The sequence below is a fragment of the Mauremys reevesii genome, linkage group 8, assembly GCF_016161935.1.
Source record: "Mauremys reevesii isolate NIE-2019 linkage group 8, ASM1616193v1, whole genome shotgun sequence".
Taxonomy (NCBI): Eukaryota; Metazoa; Chordata; order Testudines; family Geoemydidae; genus Mauremys; species Mauremys reevesii.
Genome location: NC_052630.1, coordinates 29,517,936 through 29,545,642, shown reverse-complemented (window position 1 = coordinate 29,545,642; position 27,707 = coordinate 29,517,936). Strand labels below are relative to the sequence as shown.

Below are 27,707 nucleotides of genomic sequence, written 5' to 3'. Positions count from 1 at the left end.
TCCCATTGATTTTTCTTTTTGAGGATATGGGCCTGTAAACAGGTTGACTCACCCCTGCAGCGCCTCCTGCTGGTTGCTCTGCAAATTTAGCTCAGTCCAGCCCTGGAGCACCCTCTGCAGGCTGGTGATCCACCTGTTCTTAGGCCCCCCATGGCCCTCCCTGGACCCAGTGACCTTTTACATGGGGTGCTGCCCCCTAGCAGTAACCCCTTTCTCTCTGGGTCTCCCCTTCTCCCTCAGGGAACCCCCACCCTCTATCCCTACCTTGCCTCAGTATTTGGCTACTGCCAGTCATTGTCTAGCCCCACACTCTGGGGCAGACTGCAGTATCAGCCTACTCATCACAGGCAAAGTTGGGTTTGGACCTGCTGCCTTGGCCTACCCCTAGGTTGCCCCCTGCAACCCCCAGTACCTATTGGCCCACTGCTAGGCCACAGCCTGGGGCTCTCTAGGCTGGAGCTTCCTAGCTCCTCAGCCTTCCCCAGCCCTGCTGCACTCAGGTATCTAGTCTCAAGCTCCTAAGCAGCCAGGCCCATCTCTCTCTATAGCCAGAGAGAGACTGTCTGGCGCCTGGCTTCCCTGGCCTTTTATAAGGCCTGTGGCTCAGTTTGGGGTGTGGCCCCAGCTGCAGCCACTTCCCCAATCAGCCTAGCCTGAAGGCTGTCTTCTCAAGCCCTGCCAGGCCACTTTTTAAACCCCTTCGGGCAGGAGCAGGGTACACCCTGCTATAGGGCCTAAGACTGCAATTGTGCCAGCCCCATATAGGGTCCATGCCTGGGAGGAAAGTCTCCTTTGCCATTAACTCCTATTGTGCATATAAGGGCCATACAGAATTTTGTCCTATGTTTTTATTTTGACTCTTACTTTAGTATGGCCCATATTTGTACATTATGCCCTTTAACTATCTCAATATTTTCCTGTCCCTTTAAGGTATTATCATTTGTGTGACAATCTTGCTGATGTCACTGCGTTACCTGCCAATCCCTTATTCAGCAGGGAAAGTTAAGCCAGCAGGATCTTCTGCCTGTTCTTTTCCTGGGAACCAATAAGATATCTGAGAGGTAGCAGATACAAGGACTTCATTAACCAGGTAAATCTGTTTTTTATATTCTTTATCCATTGAGACAAACCCTTGCATCTCCCTTATGTGTAGTGTGCCCTTACTAGTTCTTTTCCTTAAAAATTCATCTCTTCATTTCTCATCAGAAAAAGGTTTGTTCCTCACATTTATACTTCATAATTGCTTTGTTTTTACTTTGACTATTTATCACTAGTTTTCTAAGATAGAATTCAAGCAAGCAATATAGATAGGGACAACTTTAAGTCTTAAATGTCTAATTTCAAGCAATTGGATGTCTTATTTCAAGCAATTGGATGTTTTCAGCAACTCAAGATGTGCACTGAATTATTAGTTCATATCATGAAGTGACTTCTTTGATAAGACCTTGCAATTTTAAAAAACTTTCTGAAAAAACAATCTTTAAGTTAATGATGAAGCTTATCCTTCCACTGTGAAGGATTCTTCTAAGCATAAAATGAAATATCCAGGAGGTTATTCTCAGCACTTCCCCTCTACAAATAACTTGTGTTTTTATTGTTCAGCTTAAAAACAAGTACTGCTTGGGGAAAATTCATAGGGGATGAGAGATTTTGAGTCTGTGGTAGTTAGCTGATTTGAATGGAGGCTAAGAAGCATATTTAGTTAATAGTGATAGATGTGAGTTGGATAGTTTCATTAGAGAAGTTAATCCATGTGGGCCCAGTCATTACTGACCATAGATTGATAGAAAGATTGAAGGTCTTATTTCATATGGAGCATTCAGAACCAGTACAAGGCTCTTGAACGTAGGACAATAGCTACACTCTATTGTTTCTTGACTTTAATTTGAAAAATATTTACTGCTAGATGAAAAGCCATTAGGAACAATGCTTCTCAGAACATGACAGTGATTATTCCTGATTTAGTAGCTGAGTATATTACATTATTAGGATGTTACTATCACCAGTGTAAGAAGCGCTGCCTTTGCCACTGTGGGTATATCTGTACAGCAGCTGGAAGGCATGATTCCAAGTTTGAGTAGGCACACATTGCTAGTTCTGCTCAAGCTAATGTGCTCAAAATCATCATGTGGCCATCTTGGCACAGGCAGTCGATTGGGTTAGCCTCACAAGTATAACCCTGTTCAATCCCCTGGGTGCATACTGGGGGCACCAGAATCAGAGGAAGCCTGGGAGGGCACCCACTTTTTAACATGGGTGTAGTAGCCTGAGGCAGGCTCGGAGTGGTGGCAGCAGGGGCTGTGCTTTGGGGCAGGAGAGCTGATAAGATGATCAGCTCCCCTGCTATGAAGCACAGCCCCTGATAGTGATGCCAACCTCTTCCCAGGGTGGGGATGGGAGGTTGAGATGGGTATTAGCCCCTCCTCCCCTTCTCCCCAAGGCCCCACCCATGCTTCTCCTCTTCCTCCCAGGGCTCCATCCCCTGGCCAGGCTGGAAGCCAGAGCCAGGCCATGGTAAGAGTCGCCCAGGGAGCCTTGGCTGCTGTGGGGAGACCAGGACCCTCCACCTGTCCTGGATGGTGTGCCCCAGGGGAAGAGACATGGGTCGAGGGCTGCTCTTGGTTAGCTCAAACTTCAAACAGCAGATGATCAAGTGAGTACATTAGTGGTTTCATGGGAGCTGCAACCCCCAGTCATTGAAAGCTCAACATCAATTTTAATGCCAGCTTTGCTTCAATATTCATATCCATCTTACTTAGAAGGTATGTAACTAGTCACTCCTCTCACGGGTAAGCCATCATCCCTACCGCTCAGCCTTTGTTAAGACAACTCTCATCCTTTTACATAAAATTCAGCTTCAGTGCAAGTCAGGAACATAATCATCAGCATTACCAACAGCCTTCCTCTATATTAAAGCTTGGAAGCTTACACATGCCTATGTGGTTAAGAGTCATAGATTCCAAGGTCTGAAGGGACCATTTTGACCATCTAGTCTGACCTTCTTCTGTATAATACAGGCCATATAACTTCCCCAAAATAATTCCTAGACAATATCTTTTAGAAAAACATCCAATCTTTGATTTAAAAATTGTCAGTGGTATTCTAACCAGAGTTAGCAGTAAAAGAGAATATTTTACGTAAAGAAATGTGGACCTTGTCTCGTGGCACACTTGGATAAAGAATGCTGAGATAGCCCAATAATGCAAGACTTCATTCTGCCTGACCTCTCCTCTTTTTCTCTTCCCTTGCTACCTGGTTCCCTCTTCTCTTTATTGCCTATTTGTGTATGTCTTTACTATGATCTTTACCATCACCCAAATATGTTATGTTTTGACAATCTTACACAGGCATATTTTGTATTGTCTGGTCTTGCAGCTTTGACAAGATGTAAAGTTGCTTAACCGCATAATTTTATTGGCCATCCTGTCAAATATGTGGTATCTGGCAACATATACAAGTTGTAAAACATTTACCATTCTGTATTTGTTTCTTTATGAACATTAATAAAATATTTTATTACAAAACTTTCAGTAGTGGAAAATCCATCACAACCCTTGGTAAGCTGTTCCAATGGAAAATCACTCAGTTAAAATTTTTGCCTTTATTTCCACTCTGAATTTGATTAGCTTCAGCTTCCAGCAATTGGATCACAATATACCTTTTTCTGCTTGATTGAAGAGCCCACTTACTCAGTCAACTTGTAACTCATTCCCAGGGCATGTTGTCAATGCCAAAACTACAATGGGGTTCAAAAAAGAATTACATAAGTTCATGGAGCATCAGTTCATCAGTGGCTATTGGCCAAGATGATCATGGTTGCAACCCCATGCTATGGGTGTCTCTAAGCCTCTGACTGCCAGATGCTCAGACTGGATGACAGAGGATGACTCATTCAATAATTGCCCTGTTCACTCCTTCAGAAGCATCCAGAATCGGCCACTGTTAACACACAGGATACTGGCCTAGATCGACCATTGGTATAACCCAGTATGGCTGCTAAATAATAAACATTTATTCCCCATGTAGGTACTTATAAAAGATAATCCTGTGTCTCCCCCCCACACACACACCTTCGTTATTCAGCTAAATAGATTGAGCTCCTTGAATCTATAAGTAAGGCTGCATGTCTGTCACAGAGGTCACGGAAGTCATGGATTCTGTGATTTTCCATGACCACTGTGACTTCTGCAGCCAGTGTGGCTGGCTCAGGAGCTGCCCGAGCTGGACAGTCCCTGGGCTAGCAGGAGCAGCAGCTTGGGTGTGGAAGGGGGCTCAGGGCTGGGGCAGGGTGTTGGGGTGTGGGGCGGCACATACATGGTGCTGTGGAGCTCCCCAGCTCCCACCAGCATGTCCCTGCAGCTTGTAGGTGGAGGGGCCAGGGGGCTCCGCGCGTTGCCCGTGCCCTCAAGCGCCACCACTGCAGCTCCCATTGGCTGCATTTCCCAGCCAATGAGAGCTGCAGAAACTCTACTTGTGGTGGGAGCAGCATGCGGAGCCCCCCTGGCTGCCCCTCCCCTATGAGTTTCAGGAACATGCCGGTCAGAGCTAGGTGGGATCCTGCCAGCCCTGCCAACCCCTTCTCCCCCCCAGCACCAGCAGGGGTCCCAGGCCACCCCTGTCCAGTACCCGCAGGCCCCCTGGCCCTAGTTTTAGTTCGGGCAGGGCTGGCTCCAAGCACCAGCTTATCAAGCAGGTGCTTGGGGCGGCAACTCCGGAGCAGGGCGGCACTTTCAAGTATTTGGCGGCAATTCGGCAGAGGGTTCCTCACTCCCGTTCGGAGTGAAGGACCTCCCGCTGAATTGCCGCAGATTGCGATAGCGGCTTTTTTTTTTCTTTTCTTTCCTTCTGCTTGGGGCAGCAAAACCCTTGGAGCTGGCCCTGAGTTCGGGATATATAGTAAAAATCATGGACAGGTCACAGGCCGTGAATTTTTGTTTACTGCCTGTGACCTGTCTGTGGCTTTTACTAAAAATACCCGTGACTAAAACATAGCCTTAACCATAAGGCATGTTTTCTAATCCTTTAATTCTCATGGCTGTCTTCTGAACCCTCTCCAAACAACATCCTCCTTGAACTGTGGACACCAGAACTGGACACAGTATTCCAGCAGCGGTCACACTAGTGTCAAATAGAAGTAAAATAACCTTTCTGTACTACTTGAGATTCCTCTGCTTATTATTCAAGGATTGCATTAGCCCTTTTGGCCCCAGTGTTGTCCTGGGAGCTCAAGTTGCTCTGCACACCCTCTTCAAACCAAGTCCCATGCATAGAATGTTGCTATAGCAGCCCTGGCTCCAGCTGTTCCCCAGCTCTGCTGCAAGTCCAATAGCAGCCTTGGGCAGCAAGGGACAAACCAGAACAGTGCACAAGGCTGCTTTGAGTGCTTGGGGCCAAATCCAGTGAACTGACTTCATAAGGAGAGGACATGGAACTTGTTCATCACATTGGGCATCTGAAAAAAAAAATTCATGACTTGTTTTTTAATTTAATTCTCTGGGAAGTTATTTTCTCCTTCCCAATGTTAGTACAGCAGGTTGGTTGAAGAATTACATTCAACTGAGATTTACATTTAAAAACCTTATTATGATGAGTGAGTGTGTGTGATACTGTTACTTGTGACGGAGAGCTTTACTCCACGAGCTATACAAGTCAAGGCAGTGGATTTTATAATGTTGTTTTACATGCTAAACTCTGAGATATGTAAGAGGCTGCTATAAATTCAGCCTCCCTTGACTCCAGTGGAACCCTTACTGTTTTACACAAGCTGAAGATCTGGTCCATGGACTTCCCATTGAATGGTCTGAAATCATTTTTATGATATATTCTGTTAGAAATTTTGTGTTACAATAGCCTCTACTGCCACAGCACTTATTGATCCAGAGATGATCTATCTTCCTGTAATTAACCAACTATATAAATGTATGACTTAATAAAAGAAGCCTACTGATGTACTATTAATACCCACACATATATTTCAATAATATTGTAGATTAATTCATTACTTCTGTAACAAAGGGCTTAATAGGACTTGGTGAAATCCTGGAAGCTTAATTTTAAGACTTTTTTTTTTTTTAGCTTCTTCCAACCTAATGAGTTTGGTAATGGAGCCAGTAGTTGGAGATTCATTGTAACAGAAACAGGCAGTTTTCAAACATGAGAAAATGGGAAAGAATATACTTAAATCGTTGTCACAAAAGATCAGTTCAGTCTGAAGTAAAACAGCAGTACAGCTTGACAGGCAATTACTGTTCATAACTTCCATCATTTTAGTTTTGTACGAATACCAACTCACATACAGAGCCCTGGTTTTGCACTGATTAGCTTACAAACTGCAATGAATTATTGTTGGCAGGATAATATCTTATTGGCCATCATTCACAATTATGACAAACTTTTGCAAAGCCCCTTGCCAATCAGGGTGTGGCAGGGGAGTAATGTTTTGTCCTAACAATAGGGCTAATAGAGAGGCACCAAAGCTTGTGGAAGCGAAGCATGGAAACTCAACAGTACTGCATTCTCCTGCATGAATCATACTGTTGAGATCTCCCTGCTTCCATCCACCTGGCTTGTAACCATTTCTCTTTTTTTTTTCTGTGCAGACTGTCAGCCACATTAAATTGAGTGGGAGTCATTAATTTTAGTACTTTTGTCTACCCATCCCCACCTCCACCCCCAGTTTTTTAAAGTAAAATTATTAACCTGTTCTTCCTTCACAAAAACTTAATGACCCATCTAGCAATTCCTTTCCTCCATTCAGTTACTCCTCCACCCCAATAACCTACATGTTGCAAACAGGCCAGTGACATTTCATAGTACAAAAATGTCCTTAGTAAAAACACTTATATAAACAAGAATGCCAGCAATGGAACAGCTAATCAGTTAAAAACTATGTTTTCCATAAGACTTTGAGTTCAGGGCCAAAGATGACAAGACCCTCACTGATACTCTGCTAATTGAAGCTAAGGGCTATTAAACAGGTGTGGTTCACTTGGTGTCAATTAAAGAGGCTGCATAGTCAGAGAAGGGTCTAGTTTTACTCTTACACTGCTTGTCATGAGCAACTCATATGAAGTCAGAGGCATTGCACTAGGGTTAAAAAGCTGTGAGATCAGTGTCAAGCTAGAAGGTTACAGATATTCTGGGTTGTATAAACTGAAACTACTTGAGTTACTCAAGCTATACCACATGGTGGGAATAGCATTTGGCCCCTCCCCTCTTCTGGGGCATTATCCTTACGTTTGCCATCAGCTCAGTCACTCCAGCAGACAGCACTGACCTTGAAACACCTGAGGATGGTTGTTTCATTGAAGGGGTTTTTGGCTGTGGAACTAGCTTGTCAAGCTATGAGAGGGTGAATTTATAACTTCAGAGCTTAGTGCAAAGCTTAACTTTTGGTTGCTCCGTGCATAGTGTGAATTGCTAAGACTTGTTTTGTGGTTGGTGTATGTTTTCTTTTAAATTCCGTGTGGAAAAGTATTTGGGTGGCTGGCTTGTGGTAGTGCTTACTAAGGGCAGCAAAGGGTGAGACACCACTCAGAAGCTACCTGTAACAGAGCCCTACTCCTGAAGTGCCAGCATGTCCCATTGCACCTGTTAAAAGGCTTACCCTAGAAGAGTTTGGTTCAGCCTCACCTGTTCCTGGTTTAACTAACTATCAGGTGACAAGACTACCAGTTCAGATGCTAGTGATGGGACCCCATTGCAAAATAAGAGTAAGTTGGGCTATTAAGCCCAGATCCACAAAGGTCCTGAGGCATTGCAATGCTGAGCATTATGGTGCCTAACTTCAAGGCACATAAAAATCACAGGAGAACAATACTGCAAGCCACAAATTGAGTTGTGTGTGCAGTGACTGTGGGGAAAGGTGCTTTGGAATATGATCCACAAAAGGCAGCACACTAGGTAAAGATGAGCCCAAGCTAGCCAATGGAAGATTCTGACAGGAGGGTTGTCCTAAATTCTGTTCCTCTCATGGAGAGAGTTGCCTAAGTCCAGGCTGCAGGGAGGTGTGTCTCTGCTAGCAGTCCATAAATAGGGACCCCTCTTCTGGAGTCATCAGCCTTAGATGCCCAAGGCACCTGCCTCACTCCACAAAAAATGGTGAGGGGGGAGGAGGAGTTGGTGCCTACCTCATAGCTTTTATCCCAGTGGCTAGAGCACTTGATTCCACTATGGGGGACTCAGGTTTAATTCCCCCCTCTTCTTCATGGAGAGAGGATTGAATAGGGGTCTCCTACCTCTCAGGAGAGTGCTCTAAGCATTGATCTAGGGGAATACTCTGATATGAGCCTCCCTCATTCTCTCCTGTGGAATCCATTCCATTTGGGATTAAAAAATGAAAGTGATTGGAACAAGGGACTGGACCCTGGGTCTCCCACCTACCAGGTGGGTGTCCTAACCACTGGATTATAGTCATTTTCTTTTTTATTTTGCCCCAGTGACTAAGTATTTAACCACTGAAGAAAGAGAGAGACTATAGTTTTGTGGCTAGAAGGTCATTTCCATGCTGTACAAATTAATCTTTATAGGTTAATCAGCACACTTGACTGAGTCATTAAATGTAACTCTGGTTTCAATACAAACATCCTTCCACAAAAATGCTTTCTGAACCAAACCAATAACAGCATTGGGTGTTTATCTGACAGCTTAATATCCTGTGTGTGTGCGTGTATTATTTTAATGTAAGTGTCTTGCTTAAAAAAAGCCCTGAGCTAGAAATTTTAACATTCATGCTCCAGGAACTAAGGGTTTGAAGTGTGTAGTTCTGAAATGAAACTACATTGTAAAGGCTACTCCTGGGGGAATTCTGTACCACTGCACATGCATAATTAATTATCTGTGCATACTTTTAATTTTTTGCACAGAAAAAAGCTTCTTCTGAAAAGTTGCTGCAGTTCTGCCTTTTTCCCACCAGAGGGTGATGTGGCGATAGAACACAGCAGCAGCTCCCAGCCAGCTAAGGAAGAGAGAGAGAGCCTTCTTTGCAGCAGGCCAGGTCAGGAGATGGGGCTATCGGGAGACAGACAGTGTGGGGGTGCTGGGGGGGGTCAAATAGGCTCATACGAGCTAGTGGAGGAGGACAGCCTGGGGCAGGAGATGATTGGGAGTGGAGGTGAGTGGAGGCCACATGGTGATGGGGAAGGGGGTGCAGAGCTACACAGGGACACAGGGTGGCTGGGTGGGGGCACAGAGACACATGGAGACCAGGGGAGGGGGTGCAGGGCCACATGGGGATGGGGAGAGTGGGTGTCTAACTGGGGGTGGAGGGACACATGTGCCTGATTGAATGGGAGAGGCTAGGGGTCAGCCCTGGTCTGCATGGGGGAAGCTCCCTAACAGTCCCTCCCACCCCCTAAAAACACCTGTTCCATACTTTTCCCACCCATACCCAACAACCCTTCAAGTTCACACCCAGCCTCCATCCCAGCAATTTACATCCCTCTCCCTCAGCTCCTCTGTTACCCCTGACTCCCCCTCAGCCTTTGCAGTGCTTCTGGGGTGTGTGTGAAATATGGTTCTGTATTGTAGTTTAAATGAATTATTGCTCAGAATTCTGTATTAATATGCCTAGTAAGGAATCTATTTGTCAAAAAAAACATTTTCTGAATCTTTTTTGTTGTCTATATTGTTATAGATATACTTGCTGATAGGTAGTTTGAAATAAATGACCAAAAGTAATTGAAACTGGGTGTGATTATATTGTGTTATTTTGACAAATAAAACATGCAGAATTTTGCAGAATTTGAAAATATTGTGCGCAGAATTTTTAAATTTTTTGCTGCAGAATTCCCCCAGGAGTAAAAGGCATATAATGAAACCTTAGGGATAGACCCTTTGTTCCTGTGAAAGGAAATGGACTGAAGGCCTCAAAGAATGTTGTTTTCTATTTGTGATGGGTTTTCCCCTCACCTGCTAGAGAAGGGGGAGGAGGGAAAACAATGAGATCTGCTGCATACCTGTGGGGTGATTGCCTCCTGGCCAGAGGGGACAGAGCTAGGTGATGATCCACTGGGCAAATGGGTCTTATAAGCAGGCTGACGCAGCTCAGCGAGGGGAGAAACTGAAGAGGAAGCAGGACTCTTTTAGAGGGGAAGGCCCATCAGTTTGGGGGCTGGCTGTGGCTGGAGAGCTGAGCCACAGGAGTAGTGCTAACTTCTGTGGTAGGCCCCTGGAACAAAGGGTAAAGAGGCAGTCCTGAATCTGGTGTCCCAGGAGGGAAACAGGGAATAGAAGAAACCCACAAGGAGGGGGCAGGGTAGCCTCCTCTGTAGCTCTGCGGTTCTCCCAGGAACATTACTCACTGACAAAAGGGGCAATCTAATGGTGAGTATGCACCATGCCACTATTGAAAACAGATAACATGGACAAAGGCAAAGTTTTCTCCATGGTATTTTGCTTAAATATCTCAGCTCTTATCTGAGGATAAAACAGTAGCACTATTAAGATAAGGGTATGTGTATCTGATACAGCACAGCTACTTTAAGAAAGAACATGATGATTGTGAGATAACCCAGCAGGTACAGGATGTATGTTCCTGAATGTGCAGAACATTTTTGCAAGGGACAGGATCTTAAAGCAATGGCTGCATAACCAAAGATCCTATTCTTCACAGAACAGTCTAGGCTGAAGTATTTCAATACAATCCTAGTCGATAAGAGTTGTCATCCCTTTGTCAAAGACCTTTTCCCCCCAACAACATGTTGACCTGGACTAACAAAATCTATTGCCTGTATGCCATGTTAGATTTGTAAATAATGGGTTTTTGCTTATTTATTGCTTTAAGACATCTGGTCAAGCTGGATTTTGGTTTATTAATCAGACTAGACATCTGAAATCAAACAGCATAAACAGAAAAGGCTAACCTACCAAATCTGGGATACTAGGCCAGCCTGCCTACACTACAACTCTAAGGATTCATATAGATGCCTTCCCCCATGTTTATCCCATATTACAATTTTTGCAGTTAGTCCAATCACAATTATATATCTACCTTGCAGCCAGTGTCTAGACAGTTAGATTTTCATCATGCCCTAATATACTCCAAATGTCCAGCACACAAAAGGTCACTACAGTTTTGACCTACTTTAATATGGGTTCAAAACAAGTTTTTAACCAACTAAATGTCATATTCCATTATGTTTGCCTTTTCATGGTTTGTTTTTTTCCTTTTTATAATGTTTTTATCCACTTATTCTTTTCTTGTGGTTTCCATTACAACTTTAAGCAGGTTGTAAAGATAGGTCATAAAAAGGTTATGTGATTAAACATATTTTCACCTAACAGTTCAGCTTTTATTGGCTAATAATTGTATATCATCTTTTATCATTACTTTTTCCAGAGCTTTATGGGAGTTCTTTAGCATAGTCATGATAAATACTTAGGCTTTAGGCATTCATTTGCCAACAGATTTCAATCTGGAATGCGGGGAACTATAGTGGGGGTATAACAGAAGAGGTAACATAATCTCCTGCAGAATAGTTAAAAAGGTCTTCAACAAATTTTGGATTAAAAGTAGCTCATGTAAAAGTAGCTCATTTTTAACTAGCTAAGCATTGCGCACAAGGATTTAACTTTGACTAATGTTTATCTTAAATTACAGAAGAAGAGACCGCCATATTTATAACTGTACATAGGACTTTCTGAATCTCTTTAGTGTAACTTCTGAGGTGTATTTAAGTGATTAGAATGTAAACTACTGAACAGGTTAGTTTACTCTACAAAAGTCAAACTCTAATTAAATTTGCAGAATTGTTTGTGCAGAAACTTTTCTGAAATAAGTTAGTCTTGCTTTAAGGGCACAGTAGAACCCAATTTTCATTATTTCATCCATATCCTTACAACTTGTGATATCCCCTTACTTCAAACTTTGCTCAGAATTGGTTTCTTTAAAGAAAGTGTTTTCCTCCAGTCTCTACCCCTTCAACATATGTGTTCAATTCCTTTCTCCGCATAAGTTTTTGTAACCCTGATACAGAGTTATACACATTACAGCAAACTGTTAATATGCTGAAGCACTGATGAAAAGAACTTTTACACATAACCATTTGCTTTGGCAAGAATGGAAGCCAAAACTAAGCCCTCCCTTGATGTCTCAAATTAGAGATAAACACAACTTGGAAGAAAAACGTTTTGGAAACCAACAGAAAGATGTCGGTAACTGGCAATGTTGTATGTTTGCAAATAGTGTCAACCAAACATTAAGACTGCAAATTTAAACAAACACCAGGCTCCCTGGACACTTGAAAGCACTTTCTAGTAATTTAAGAATGGCTCTCAAGTATAAAGCGGGCCAATAATTAAGCCTTAAACTAAAACAAGATATGAAGCTGGAATAATGAGGTGATTGTTGTAGATTTATTCCTTGCAGAGTTTGCTTTCCTTATGCTCCAAAACGCTGAACTTGCCCACATTCCCTCTTACAGCCCCAGGATTGCTTGTTTGCTTTTTTAGATCCCTTACCCTTGAGACTTTACTCTACCTCCTGTGAAACTTTGAGGAGTGCCCAGGACTCCCATGAAAGCTCATAAGCACTAGACCATCACTGGCTGCAACACTGATGGATGGACAAAATAAACCACTTTTCTTTTCCTTCATCCACCCTACAGACTAGTACATAATAGGACAGCTTGAAGACAGTCTGAGTTTGTGAACTTATAGTAGTAAAAAGGGGCCTGAGGTACACAGGGCAAAACTACTCTTCAAATGTTAAACTCAACTTAATACAGCTAAGTGTCCACTAGGAAACTTGGTTTTGTATGTAAAACCCAGTTTTACCAAACCAGGGTTGTTAACATGTATGGCTTTGGTTCAGGTGTAACTGTAGCATATACAAGCCTTCATTTTAAAATAATGCCATACCCAACTCCTTGAATTACTATGGGAATTTGTTGTACATAGGCTTGGAAGAATTAGACTTTTTGATCAGTAAATGTGAGTGAACACTGATTTCACTGTACTCACACCAAAAAAAAAAAAATTTACATCAATAACTAGAACTTGCAGATATGCAAAGTAAGAAAAAGTCAGCTTGAAAAATCACTAGACTCTGACCTAAGGATATTTACTTAGTATATTTTGATGTGTGATGTTGACAACCTGGGTTTTCACAGTTATAAAGCTTTGTAACTTTTTTTGCATTTCACAGCTTACTGTCATTAAATAATTATTGCTTGATCCCGCCCCTCCACACACACACACCATTGTCTGACCCTGCCATAATTTCCTGCAATTGTGAAAAGTTAAATCCAATAAAAATGCTTAAACATTGATATTATCCATTGAAATTACAAAAAAAAAATTTTTTTTAATTCTGCCAAACCTAGTTATGGAGCATGTTTAACATATACTGCATGGAGCATGGTAGTCACCAGCTTAGGGACTCTCCAGCAGGTGACGTGTTCCCTTTGTACAGTCTGAGTGCAAAAAGAGTACACAGGGGCAGAGGTTCTAGTCCTCACTGATATCACCTTCATATTTGGAAATATGATATAGTGGATATACTGGCTTTCAGGCTAAAGAGACTTGCAACTACCGCAGATTTACTCTGTTGTCCCTGAAGGTGAATATGTCTATCACTTGCAAAAAAAAATGTTTAGTGTATTGATGGAGGAGGAAAATCTGACAAGCTCAAATTAACTTTAAATCAATGGTATGTAAACAGCTTTTGCAATGGTGGGACAAGACAAACCCAAACTTTGAATATATTTGCTTTCTGGAGAGCTATCTACAAGTAAATTTTTCTAAAAATAAATGAAAAATCTGGACAGGCTGTGGAATTTCATTTGATGATCAAAGGTTAGATGCAAGTGCATTTAGTTTAATCTTGAATATCATCAGACTTTTCATAAAAGCCATACTAAAGACAAATTTAAAGAAATACTACTTGTGTGCCAGGCCAGATGTTATGTAGTATACCATAATCACTTTTTAGTGACATTAAAGTTTTCCATGGAGAAAAAGGAAGACATTGAGAAAAATCTACTCTTTCCGCCTCCAATGTCTAACGTTGTTCAACCACTATTCTTTTAATGTAGCCATTAGCAATACTGCTTTAAGAGTTGACACTTGTACTGTACTGCTTGAGAAGGGAAGTTCTGTAGAAGATAAAGCATGGACTTGCAGTTGCTTGGCACAATCTCAAAGACTGCAATGTCACGCCAGTATCAAATGGAGCTGTATATGGTGAGAACAGAAGGGCGGGTGTGTGTGTGGGTGGATGAAGTTAAAAGCAACAACAGCAATGGACTTTTCTACAACAAATGAATGGGACTGATACTCAGTGTTGTTTTTACTAGACAGGTCTCCACATCATAAAAGCCACTATCACACCAGATAGTAATTGTTATGTTCGGCCCCACTAGTAATGCAAACCCTAAGCATCCACATGAGATCAGCTTGAAGATCTTAGGATTTTTAAAAAAAAAAACTAGGTTCTCTTCTCTTGCCTGCTGGCTTCAGTTTTAGGCTGCACTTGTTTCAAATTTGTAAAGCTTTTTACCAAAACAATGAAGAGTTGAAGGATTAAATTCTCAGGCAATCTCTTGAATGCAGCAGCTATTGCTTTAAGGAAGCCACTAACTCTCACTGATTCAAGTCATCACAGTTGATAACACCACTCCAACCCTGCAGAGTGCGGTGTGGTTTCAGGGCATAGTGTATCAAGGCCCCACAGTCCTGGGCCTTAGTGCACACTCACAGCACAGAGGCCAATAGGCCACAGAACTTTAACTGTGCTTTCAACTGTGCTTTCCTTGGGGCAGCGACCTTGCCTCTATGACAGGGTTGCAGCACACACTGCAGGGTCATGATAGGATCAAGTTGGCCCTTAAGTCACATTTCTCAGCATTAACTAGTTGAATCTCAATGTAGTTAAATGCTTGAGAAATTTAAAACCTGCATTTGATTGCCCTACAATATACTAGTGCAAGGTTCACGTAGTTCAGGATCGAAACAATCCTGTTATAAAAGCAAATAATTTCTTTAATGGTATGAATGGTAGAATAGGGGAAATTTCATTCCAATCCTCAAGCAGGGGAAATAAAATTATTTTATCCTATGTACTGTTCACTTTGAATTTGTATGTAATCCATAATGAATATACATGCAGCTGCTTTTGATATTAATTTTAATGTTTTATAGAATCATAGAAGTGTCAGACTGGAAGGGACCTCAATAGGTCATCTAGTCCAGGCCCTTGCACTCAAGGCAGGACTATATAACTAGATCATTCCGAGTCAGTCAGTTGGTGCCTTTGCTTAGGTGTTCCCCTAAATTCAGGCAGAGCTTGTGAAGCTCCATTCTTGTTGTTCATGGAGTTTCCACAACCTGGCAGGAAGTAAGTAATGGAACTGTTTTCAGTGCCATGACAAAAGTGTTCCTGGCCCAGTTCAAAGACTCAAAATGATGCCTTCCTACTGTGAGAGTAACACCTGCAATCTTCACTAAGTATTTCTTACACTGGATCTTCCTAACCCTCCCTGAAGCAATCTTATTACTTAGTTCCCTTGGGGAACACCACTAGTTACCCCTCTCCATTCTGAAAATGTACCATTTATTCCTACCCTTTGTTCCCTCTCTTTTAACCAGTTCTCAGTCCATGAAAGGATCTTCCCTCTTATCCCATGACAGCTTAATTTATGTAAGAGCCTTTGGTGAGGGACCCTGTCAAAGGCTTTCTGGAAATCTAAGTACAGTATTTCCACTGGATCCCCCTTGTCCACGTTTGTTGACCCCTTCAAAGAACTCTAATAGATTAGTAAGACATGATTTCCCTTTACAGAAACCATGTTGACTTTTGCCTAACAAGTTATGTTCTTCTATGTGTCTGATAATTTTATTCTTTACTATTGTTTCAACTAATTTGCCCAATACTGACATTAGACTTACCGGTCTGTAATTGCCAGAATCACTTCTAGAGCCCTTTTTAAATACTGGCGTTACATTAGCTATCTTCCAGTCGTTGGGTACAAAAGCCGATTTAAAGGGCAGGTTACAAACCATAGTTAATAGTTCCGCAATTTCACATTTGAGTTCTTTCAGAACTCTTGGGTGAATGCCATCTGGTCCTGGTGATTTGTTACTGTTAAATTTATCAATAAATTCCAAAACCACCTCTAGTGACACTTCAATCTGTGACAATTCCCCAGATTTGTCTACAAAGGATGGCTCAGGTTTGGGAATCTCCCTAACATCCTCAGTCATGAAGACTGAAGCAAAGAATTCATTTAGTTTCTTCGGAATGACTTTATCGTCTTTAAGCGCTCCTTTTATATCTTGATCATCCAGGGGCCCCACTGGTTGTTTAGCAGGCTTCCTGCTTCTGATGTACTTAAAACATTTTATTACCTTTTGAGTTTTTGACTAGCTGTTCTTCAAACTCCCTTTTGGCATTTCTTACTACATTTTTACACTTAATTTGGCAGTGTCTATGCTCCTTTCTATTTACCTCACTAGGATTTGACTTCCACTATTTAAAAGATGCCTTTTTATCCCTCACTGCTTCCTTTACATAGTTGTTAAGCCACCGTGGCTTTTTTAGTTCTTTTACTGTGTTTTTTAATTTGAGTTATACATTTAAGTTGGGCCTTTATTATGGTGTCTTTGAAAAGTGTCCATGCAGCTTGCAGGGATTTCACTCTAGTCACTGTACCTTTTAATTTCTGTTTAACTAACCTCCTCATTTTTGCATAGTTCCCCTTTCTGAAATTAAATGCCACAGTGTTGGACTGTTGAGGTATTCTTCCCACCACAGGAATGTTAAATGTTGTTATATTATGGTCACTACTTCCAAGCAGTCCTGTTATAGTTACCTTTTGGACCAGATCCTGCGCTCCTCTCAGAACTAAATCGAGAATTGCCTCTCTCCTTGTGGGTTCCTGTATCAGCCGCTTCAAAAGCAGTCATTTAAAGTATCGAGAAATTTTGTCTCTGCATTTCGTCCTGAGGTGACATGTACCAGTCAGTATGGGAATAATTGAAATCCCCCACTATTATCGAGTTCTTTATTTTGATAACCTCTCTAATCTCCCTTAGCATTTCATCGTCACTATCACTGTCCAGGTCATGTGGTTGATAATAGATCCCTAGTGTTATATTCTTATTAGAATGGAATTACTATCCATAGAGATTCTATAGCGAACCTTTCACCCAAAAACTTTATTGGGATCTGATAATCTTTTGTCCTTTGAAAGTTTGCCTGGCATTACTTTCATCCTTCAAAAACATAGTCTGCTATGCCACACTCACTTCACTGGAATGAACAGTTGCAAGAGCCATTAGATGTTGTTGAATTTTTAAGGCTGGCCTTTTATAATGATTGAAAGACTTTCCCCTTACTGTTCCCTGCCCATTAGTTTTGAAAGGGATGACTTACAACAGTAACAGTTAAAAAAATGTCTAATGCATTCCTTCTGTAGTCAGCTGTGGTAATATAGAGGATATTGACATAAATATGGTACAGAGCCAATCACTGTTACCTGGGTTATCACCCTAGCTACAATAATTACACCTTGACTGAAAATCTTTAGTTACTTAACTGAGTGAAATGCGTGATAAAGCTTCTGCCTTCACTTAAACATCTTGTGCAGTAATGAATCTAGTACAGGAATGAATAAGTACTAATGACTGAGCAGGGAGCAGCCATGGTCATTTGTCCTAGAACAAATGTAAAATGTTCAATGCTACCATTGTGTGGCTAACACTTCCCTTCCCTCTGCTTACCTGGGATAATTACAGATACCTACACCCTGTACAACTCTGTACAGTATCAAGTCTAATGTATCTCTGTTCAGTTCTCCAGTTTCCGGGAGCCGCGCAGAGCCACAGAACGTGCAGAGTGGGGTAAACCCCCGACCATGCTCCCTGGCTGGAGTGCCAGAGCAAGGCAAGCCCTGGACCCTGCTCCCCGACAGGAGCTCAAGGGCCGGATTAAAACATCTGAAGGGCTGGATGCAGCCCCTAGGGCGTAGTATGCCCACCCCATTCTAGGCCTTGGCTGCTTCCACATCACTCCTGGAAGGTTAAGCTGGCTTTCTGCTAGAGGACCCTATGAAGCCAGGCTTGGCAGGAAGTACCACCCAGCAGAGCCTGAGTGGCAGCCTCCACAGCCTGGCTGAGGCTAGTATTTAAATCAAGAAGCCATCAAAGAGAGTTGTCTGAGCAACAGTGCAGACTGTCTGTGTCTGTGCCAGACCCTCCTTGCTGTATACCCTAGATGCTGCCTTCTGACCCTGATTTGTCCTTCATTTTGTTATTTGCTTGCAGTCTGTAACCTGACTTCCTGATATCCTGAGCCAGCCCTACCCCGACCCTGCTCTTTACCTGCAACTTGATGTCTGACCCTGACTTCCTGGCATTCTCACCTGGCCCACTCCCACCCCCTCTACATCTCTCATGACTGCAATTTAGTAGCTCACCAGTGCATGCAGGCTGCCTGTGGCCTGGCCCTGACAGAATGGAAGGATGGGCCCTTATCGTACAACCTTAAATAATCACCAGAGTGCCTAGAGCAGATCCTGTGTGATAAGGAGGCTTTTGCTTTCCTTTCCATAATGCTTAGTCTCCTAACCATAGTTGTGCTATTATTTGAAAACAAACCAAGCTTTAAATCCTAACATGCTTGAACATATGCTCAGTAAATGCTCAGTAAATGCATTGATGAGAGAAACAAGCTTTTTTCTCACACACTAGTTCTTCAGTATGGAAATGCAAACTGTAGGTAACAATGTAAGCTGCTGTAGTTTTGTTGCTTTGTTCAATGCCAGGCAGGCCCGAAATAATTCCTATGCAGTGGGGCACAGTGTGTACAATTATTGAGCATTTCAGAACATGTTATTGCACAAAGTCACATTCACATTACCAAACTGGTGGTTCATAAATAATACAATGCATTTTTCCTTAGCTTTGATATAGCTTGAGAAATTACACAATTTTCAGAGCAACTTAAACTAGGTGCAGACTTCTGAAATTATTTTTTTGGAGAAACGCATATTCACTTTGTTTCAGCCAACAAATCAAAGTCTGAATCTAAGAAATTGCATTTGGAGAACTTGGCACTCTTCTAAGTTCAACTGCTTCTCAAGTACATACAAACATGGATATTCAATTAGAACAGTTAGTTGAAGTGAGGAGCTTCTTCTCAGATGAGCTTCCAAAATGAGAGAAGCCAACTGAAGAAACTACCCTCTTCAATAGAGAGGAAGGAACTCCTTACAAAAGCTTGTTGGGGTAAGTGGGAATGGGGTGTTGGGCTCTGACCTGTTAAAAAGTAAGACATTTTCATACAAAAGGAAAAAGACTTGCAGTAATTATGAAAGACTTCTCTTCAAGACACTCCTGCTTTTATGGTTAAGTTTGTCTTGAGGTTTCTAATTATAAGGAGGGGAACTTCAGTGAACTCTTCCTGGTGTACCCATTGAGAGTTTGAACTGACCCATAAAGTACATCTTCATTGCACACCACTGGTGGTGGCATGTAGGAAATCTGTAGCTACATGCCACAGTGAAAGGCTCTGGTGTAGTGGAGGCAACAGGGAAAGGATCCAGCAGCAGGATACTACATGACTAAAAAGAGCAGTGTAGATGGGGATGCACTGCTTGGTGTGCAGAGAGCTCTGTGGGGTACATATCCTAGTGGTTCAGTTGTGTCCTTACTCAACTCACCTAAGTAGTGCCTCACCATCTACATGTATATACATATGCTAGGGCAGAAGTGGGCAAACTATGGCCCATGGGACCGCAGGGCTGCCCAGAGGATTCAAGGGGCCTGGGGTCTTCAGCGGTGGGGGGCCCCTGCTTCGGCGGTAATTCGGTGGGGGGGGGTCCTTCCGCTGCGGGACCCGCTGCCTAAGTGCCCCGAAGACCTGCGGCGGGGGCCCCTCTGCCGCCGAATTACCGCCGAAGACCTGGCACTTAGGTGGCGGGACCCAATTTGGCAGAAGGGGGTCCTCCCGCCCCGGGGCGGAAGGACCTCCCACCGCCAAAGACCCGGAGCGGAAGAAGCTCCGGGGGCCCAGGCCGTGCGAGAGTTTTCCGGGGCCCCCGGAGCAAGTGAAGGACCCCGCTCCAGGGGCCCCGAAAAACTCTCATGGGGGCCCCTGTGGGGCCTGGGGCAAATTGCCCCACTTGCCCCCCCCCTCTGGGCAGCCCTGTTTGCATCAGATTTTATAGGAGACACATAAGCAGCAAAGGTTTCATAGAATTGTTATCACTTGGGTCACCATGAAATTATTTGAGTATTGGACATAAATTTTATTAGTTGCTAACACAAGAAGTTGGCTGCACTATAATTCCCTAGGTTAGTTAGCTTCTAAACTGTGCACAGGGAAGGAGCATACTTTATGTCTAGAGCACAAGGACTGGAAGATCTCTAATTCAGGTACTGACTCGCATTCTAATGTGGGAAAGACATTTTGGGAGTGTGTGGGATAGTTCTGAGTGCCTCTATTTTGGGGGTCTGACTTGATACATCTGGAGTTTAATTTTCTGTAGTGCTGAGCAGTCAACTCCCATTTAGGTCAATAGGAGCTAGCTACCCTGAAGGTCTCTGTTTTGAAGAGCAATTTCCAAATGTTTAGCACCCACTGTTCCCATTGATGTCAATAATAATATGACTACCTAGCTCTTACATAGCACCTTTCATCAGTAGATCTCAAAGTGTTTCACAAGGATCTAATCTGTTCAAGTCAAGTCCTTAAACTGTGCCTCAATTTTTCTGTTCAGCAGCATTGATTCACTTCCCAGGGGACGTTTTGGGAATTAACAAGGCAGTATCTTCCTTCCTGCAGGAGTGTACACTTTGCATGATTAAGGGCTGCAGAATTGGTCCCTTATCAAGTTAAGGTCAAGGATGATTGACTTTTATAATATGAAGTCACGTGCATAACTGTGAACAGCCTTTGTTAGGCAGTATGACCGCTCCCTTGGGCATCTATCAAATGTCCTATAACCCAGCTACATAGAAGCATTTATAAAAATTACTTTTCATCCAAAATTTGTTAGGGGAGAAAATCTCCAAAAATAATGCAACCAGTAGGTGGCTTAGAAGTAGTAACTCCCCATGCATGCATTTTTAGCCTTTTCTGCATGTAGACCAGTAGTAACTGAAAATTATTAGAAGCAAGTGGCTCATGCAGTCTAAGTTTAGTTTATCTTGGGTTAGTTTCTAGCAAAGAGATGTTCCACAAAGCTCTAGCACAGCATTTCTCAAACTGGTGTCCACAGACCCCTGGGGGTCTCTGAGGGTAATCCAGTGGGGCCAGGGGCCCTGCTGATCAACCCCTTCCCCTCCCTCTCTCAACTCCTCCTCCTCCCTCTATCTCCCAGAGGCTTACTGAAGCCAAACTGGGAGATTTTACGTGCTAGAAGTCCGACAGCGCAATGGTGCTAAGGCAAGCTTCCTGCCTGCCCTGGTTCCACACCCCTCCTGGAAGTGGCTGGCATGTCCCTAGGGGTGTGGGGTGGGGCATATGGTCTCCGTGCGCTGGCCCCATTCCAAGTGCCAACGTTGCAGCTCCCATTGGCCGGGAATTGGGGCCAATGGGAACTGCGGGGGTGGTGCCTGCGGGCAGGGGCAGTGCATGGTGACCCCATGCCCCCCCCCTCACCTAGGAGCTGCTGCTAGAGAGATGTGCTGGTCGCTTTCGGGAGCCACCCGAGGAAAGCGCCACCTGGCCGGAGCCTGCACATGAAATTCCCTCCCAGTGCCTGCACCCTTTCTTAAACTCTAACCCCTGCCCCAGTCTGGTGAAAGTAAGTGAGGGTTGGGGAGAGTGAGTGATGAAGGGAGGGGAGATGGAGTGAGCAGGGGGGAAGGAAGATGTGGGGTGGCGGTGGAGTCTGGGGCTGAGTGGTGGGGGACATGGGGGTCCCTGAAATTTTTAAAATCAAAATGGGGGTCCTTGGGTTGCTAAAGTTTGAGAAGCACTGCTCTAGCCATTAGCTGGTGGTAACTGGCATATTTTACACTGTCTGAGATGGCCAGAAAGATATTTCAGGCTCCATGCTCAAATCATAGTCCTTGCAGAGAGGTTATCCTCCAAATGGAGTATGTTAACCAAAATTAGTGGAACAAAATAACTAAATAAGCATTGCCAAGGTCCATGTTTTACCTACTCTGTAGACCATGTATTTCAGCATTCTTAGGGGTCAGCTAAACAGTTTTCAGTAGCTCCAGACACAAACTGCCAGCCAGAAACATTCAGTATGGGTGCAAGAACCCAGCTGAGGGTTAAGCAGGATAAAAAAAAAGCATAAGCTTGAGAACATACTAAGTAGTGAATGTGTTGCTTAAAAGCCACTTTAAGGGTACACTCTTACTCCCATTAAAATAAAATAGGAGCCTTCTATACTGCTGCTGAAATTCCATTATTCTCCATCGTTATCTATTTTAACAAGAGGTTTTTCTATGCCACCTGTTTTTAGACATATGGGACTTTTAACATTAACCGAATGTTATTTCCCTTGCCAGAACTTTATTAAATCTTTGGAAGATTTACTGACTTTGAGAGCTCTACCTAGTTCTGGCCATGCTACAGTTACATCTGTTCCAAAGACAAATGGTGTTACGCACACAGATTTTTATGGATTAGTTGCTATGTGTTGCATTGTTAAAACTAGCAACCAGTAAACATGAAAAGAAACTGGCTTCAGTCTTACAGCAGTGGTTCATCTTCTCCCAAACTTAAGTGAGAATCGGCTACTATTTAGAAGTTTTTCTGTGAATTTTAATAGCTATTATAACAGCACAGATTTTTCTGAAAAGGAAGATGAAGTTTAGCAGCTCTGAAAGGCCTTAAATTCTCTTGATAGTTGGAGTCAAACAGCAATAAAGAACCCTTGAGAGACTTAATTTGTGCTCTCAGAACACTGGCGCTGATTGTGAAAATTTAATATCCAAGCACATGACCTAATTCAGCTATGATAAGGATTAAAAACAGTATAGAATTTGGTGGAAGGATCCAGATACATAACATAGCCTTGGTATCTCAAGTGGCCAGGAATAAGTGAGTTTGCCAAATTCTGACTGAGAAGCAAGAAGAACTTTTGCAAAACACTCTCTAGTAGACATAACAGGATTGCCAAACTCTACCACTTGAAACACAGAAAGTTGCTATATTGCACCATACCCTCTAAACTTTGCAGCTCACTGCAAATTACACTAGTAACTACTATGCAACTGTCTTCACTGACTGTCCTGAGTGGCCTTTAATTGCATAGTCTTGGGAATTGGATATAAAGTGGAATCCAGCAATGTGCACAGTATTTGTGTGAAACTGTCATTGCTGCCATAATTTGTCATCATATAAGCCAGTGTCCTAATTGGTTAGGTCCTTGTGGAGTTCACCGTTGTCCCTTTTCTAGGCTGACCAAACTAGTGTGCTGTCATCAAACTGCCCTTCATTACTCACTTTCTCTCACTATGTTCCTACAACTGATCCTCAGGGTAAAGAGTAAATAAATTGTATTAATTGCATCAAAGGCTGATATTTCCAAACCTGTCTACAGAATTAAGACAAATCTTCCATTAAAATGGATAACGCATCTGGATGAGATGAGTACTGTTATAATTTGTGGCCATGAGATCTGTAATAGAGGTCCGGTTTTGCCAATGTACATCTTTCCTTGTATGGTAGTGAGATGTTTGCTGCCAGGATCACTTTTGGTTCCTTTTTTTTAGGGAAGGGCTACACTGCAAGTGAATGGCGACTGATACACTTTAATCTAGCTAGCATGGGTAAGAACAGTAGTGGGCTTTAGTATAGGCTAGCATCCAGAGGATAAGCCCACCAGGGACCCTGGGTACATACTCTTGTTCTTAGTCCATGCCAGCCCATTTTCACTACTGCTCTTCCCCATGCTAGCTAGACTGAAGCTAGCCCATATAGGCCAACCCATGCTACAAGCTCAGCTTCACTTGCAGTGTAGACATGCCCTCAGAATTAACTTCTTAGTTGGCCATCTGCCCTCGAACATGCTAGCTTTTTGTTGTTATATGGCTTTGCTGAAACTCAGCATTGGTTCTTACAACTCTCAAGTGAATGCCAATGAATCTTGGTTATTCCAGTGTAAAGTCTGAGTAGTTTTACCACAGCTTTTTTTTTTATCTGAAAGGCATTTAATAAAACTGGACATCAGCCTAGCTAACCAAAGTGTCTTTTCAAAGAAACCCAAATCCTACAGTGTTCCCTCTAATTTTTCCCACCCGGGTTCAGAATGAATTTTGTTATATGCACCAATATGATGTGCGTGTCACACATCACCTTCATATTGGCGCACGTAACAAAATTCATGTGGTGGTGGGAGGCTGAGAAGTTCGGAGTGTGGGAGGGGGCTCAGGGCTGGGGCAGAGGATTAGGTGCAGAGGGTGTGACTTACAGGGAACTTAGCCTACAAACCTTTAAAAGGTGGTGTGCACCTACAGACTAAAACAGCTTTAAAAGCTTTTCCCTTTAAGATGACCACACAGCACACATGTTAATGCTCATGTAGGCTTTTGAGTCACAGGCAACTAAAATTTTTACCCATTAACAAAGCATATTTATATAGTGGTTAGTCTTGTGAACGTTACTTCAGTTTTGAAAAGTTTGTTATTTTGATAGATACCCTTTGTTTACAAATAGTTAACACTTGTGGAAACAGTCTTTCTCCCTGTGGGAGATGAAAGTGTGTCCACTATACACCTTTACTGGTTGTATGCATATTCCAAACCTAATTTCACTTATATTTCAGTAAATAAGTATTAACTCCATTTTGTTTAATTTGGATCAACTGAACAGCAGTATGACTAAGTTAGTGCAGAATTAGGCACACCCATATTCAAGCTTTTTACTTTAGTTTTCCTCCCTGAGATTTACGTTCAACTTTAAAGCATTTGTTTTAAATAAATGATACACATGAAATCCTAATTTCTGGGGAACTTTAGAGCTCAATATGGTTCCAATTATGATCAATATGCCAGATTCACACCTTATAAAATGCCTTTCAACTCCTTCAAGCAATTAGATTTGCTGTTGATTTCCAGAGGAGCAAAACTGGGCTAATGTTTGTTAAAATCTTTGTTTTTTGCGGCCATGAGAATTAAGTACTATTTATCTCTATTCCTGAAAACTTTAGAGTCTTAGATATGGAGTACACTGGATGCAGTGTCTGGATCCTCATTGTTTCCAACAGTTTTAATCCATTAGTTTCCTTTCCCACTTTGCTCACTGCTTAGCAGCTTTGCTTTTAACATTAAGACAAAGCCTAACTCTGGGGTTGCCAGAATAAGAAAACTATAGCCATGTCTACACAATAATCTCTTTACAACAGCAGGTAGAGTAGACACACCCCCTAGCACAGGGGATGGCAAACTTTTTGGCCTGAGGGCCGCATCCAGTTTCATAAATTGTATAAAGGGCCGGTTAGGGGAGGGGGTCGTGGTCCGGCCCCCACTCCTATCTGCCCCCCCAGGACTCCTGCCCCATCCAACCCCTCCATTCCCTGACAGCCCCTTCCCCATCCACACACCCCCGTTCCCTGTCCCCTGACTGCCCCTGGATCCCTGCTGCCCCATCCAACTCCTCTTCTCATTCCTGATGGCCCCCTGGGGACCCCTGCCCCATCCAACCACCCCTTCTCTCTGTCCCTTGACTGCCACCGGAACCCCTGCCCCTGACTGCCCCCTGCTGCCCCATTCAACCCCCCCTCCTTCCTGACTGCCCCCCCCCCAGGACCTCTGCCCCCATTCAATCCCCTGTTTCCCCCCTGTCGCCCATCCACACCCCCGCCCCCTGACCACCACCCTGAACCCTCTCGTCTCCCTGCCCCCTTACTGCACTGCCTGGAGCACTGGTGGCTGGCAGTGCTATAGCCACGGCACCCGACTGGAGCTGGACCACACTGCCACCACGCAGCACAGAGGCCGGGCTCTGCAGCTGCACTGCCACCGGAGCTCACAGCCCCACCACTGCCCAGAGCATTGCGCCGGTGGCAGAGCGAGTGATCTGAGGCTGCAGGGGAAGGGGGACAGCAGGGGAGGGGCCGGGGGCTAGCCTACAAGGCCAGGAGCTCGGGGGGCAGGCAGGACAGTCCCACAGGGCCGCCCAGAGGAGGGGCAAGTGGGGCAATTTGCCCCAGGCCCCGCAGGGGCCCCCACGAGAGTTTTTCGGGGCCCCTGGAGCGGGGTCCTTCACTCGCTCCGGAGGCCCCGGAAAACTCTCGCAGGGCCTGGGCCCCCAGAGCTTCTTCTGCTCTAGGTCTTCGGCGGTGGGAGGTCCTTCCGCCCCGGGGCGGAAGGACCCCCTTCCGCCGAATTGGGTCCCGCCACCTAAGTGCCAGGTCTTCGGCAGTAATTCGGCGGCAGAGGGGCCCCTGCCGCGGGTCTTTGGGGCACTTAGGCAGCGGGTCCCGCAGCGGAAGGACCCCCCACCACCGAAATTACCGCCGAAGCAGGGGCCCCCCACCGCCGAAGACCCCAGGCCCCCTGAATCCTCTGGGCAGCCCTGGATGCAAACACTGGAGTTTTCTGTTTGTTTCTTGAAGTGGATCTTGTTCCTTGAACCAAAATAAGCTTATTTCATTTCAAGGAAGTTTTTTTTTTAATTAAAAGGTGCCTTAAGAATGGAATATCAAACAAATAATATACTGTGCTAGCTTGATAAAAAATATTTTGTGCAGGAAGTATTTCAGATCTCTAATTATAAAACTTATGGACGGCTAAGCTATTGCTTTTTATATTGTAGAATAATGAAACTTTTTTACATCTTGGCAAATGGTTACATTCAAAACAATATGGGGAAGGGGAAGATAATATGAGTGTTTATTTTAATGCCAATAAAGTTTCTGCTGTCTGTGCAAAAAACCCCACAAACCTCTGAAGTACCATGTCCAGGGAAAACACTCACAAATGCTAACCAGATAAAACACTTCTCAATTTAAAAATGGGTGTGACTCGTGGTCAGCCCACTCCACCACATGGTGTGGCTCTTTAAGGCTTTGAAAGACCCAATACACCTTATATATAAAAGGACATAAGGGGGATATGGACAGAGAGGAAATGGTCCTGGGAATGAAGGGTGCATGGGAAGAAATCCTTTCACTGTATCTTGAAGGTTCTGGGGTCAGACGCATTGCAGAGAGTGTGGGCAGGTTCCCTTCTCCCCCAACCAATTGGGAATGAACTGGGAGAAGTGACCAGCATAAAATCTGTGCTTCTTCTCTGAGCAGAGCAGAGCCCAGGAGACTTCAGCAGCACCCTGCAGACTTAAGGGAAAGGGGCCCACTGAGGGAGAAGATGACAAAGATCCCAAAACTGGCTAACCGCAAACTCATCTCCAGAGAAGAGAGCTGGAGAGACTGCTGTTTAAGGAGAGAATGAGGGGCTAACTAATATAGCCTAGTTCCTAAAAGGAGAGCTGTGGACTACTGCTTAAGGAAGGACTGAAAAGTAGTAATCAACAGAAGGAACCAGGAAAGGCTCCAGAAACAGACTGTTAGCAGGAGCAGGAAAGTAGAATCTCCTGAAGGACGCAGACGGAATGGCTAGTTAGACTGAGTCTTAGGTGACGTGTCCCCATGTGTATCTGAGTAAGCTCCTCCTTACAGTTATGGCTGTCTTTCATAAATGATACCCTTGGAAATGGGGATACTCTTTGATAAAAAGGTCTGTCTGGACTTGTTTATAACCTGGGTGAAAGGAAGTAAGGCAGGGCTCACTTTCAGCACCGCACCTGA

The 27,707-nt window shown here is 43.7% G+C and overlaps 1 long non-coding RNA gene across 1 annotated transcript; it reads left to right on the top strand.

Moving 5' to 3' along the window:
• Positions 1-737: 737 nt before the first annotated feature.
• LOC120370821 lies at positions 738-27,427 on the top strand. The gene is made up of 3 exons (XR_005583965.1): positions 738-1,090; positions 8,865-8,995; positions 27,201-27,427. It is a non-coding gene; the product is annotated as an uncharacterized LOC120370821 (long non-coding RNA).
• The last annotated feature ends 280 nt before the right edge of the window (positions 27,428-27,707 follow it).